The following is a 402-nucleotide window of genomic DNA, read 5'->3' on the forward strand; positions in this document are numbered from 1 at the left end:
CATACTGCCGTTGCTGGTTTTATTCACCTTCTCTTCTGTACGAGAAGATCCTGAGGGACTTTTCTTACCATGAGAAGAGTGGTGGATGATGGTTTTGCCAGTTCAATGGTTAGTACAGGTGAAATTCTTAATCCTACCTTTCAGGATTTAGTAAAACCTTTTATTCATGTTTGTCGTGGTTTAACCCCAGTTGGCAACTAAGCACCACACAGCTGCTTGCTCACCCTCCCCGCCCTGGTGGGATGCGGGAGAGAATCAGAAGAGCAAAAGTAAGAAAACTCATGGGTTGAGATAAGAACAGTTTAATACTTGAAATAATAAAATAATAATAACAACAATAATAAATTGTAATGGAAAGTAAAACAACGAGAGAGAGAGAGAGAGGAACAAAACCCAGGAAGG

The sequence above is a fragment of the Aptenodytes forsteri genome, unplaced genomic scaffold (assembly GCF_000699145.1).
Source record: "Aptenodytes forsteri isolate BGI_AS27 unplaced genomic scaffold, ASM69914v1 Scaffold273, whole genome shotgun sequence".
In the NCBI taxonomy this organism is placed as follows: domain Eukaryota; kingdom Metazoa; phylum Chordata; class Aves; order Sphenisciformes; family Spheniscidae; genus Aptenodytes; species Aptenodytes forsteri.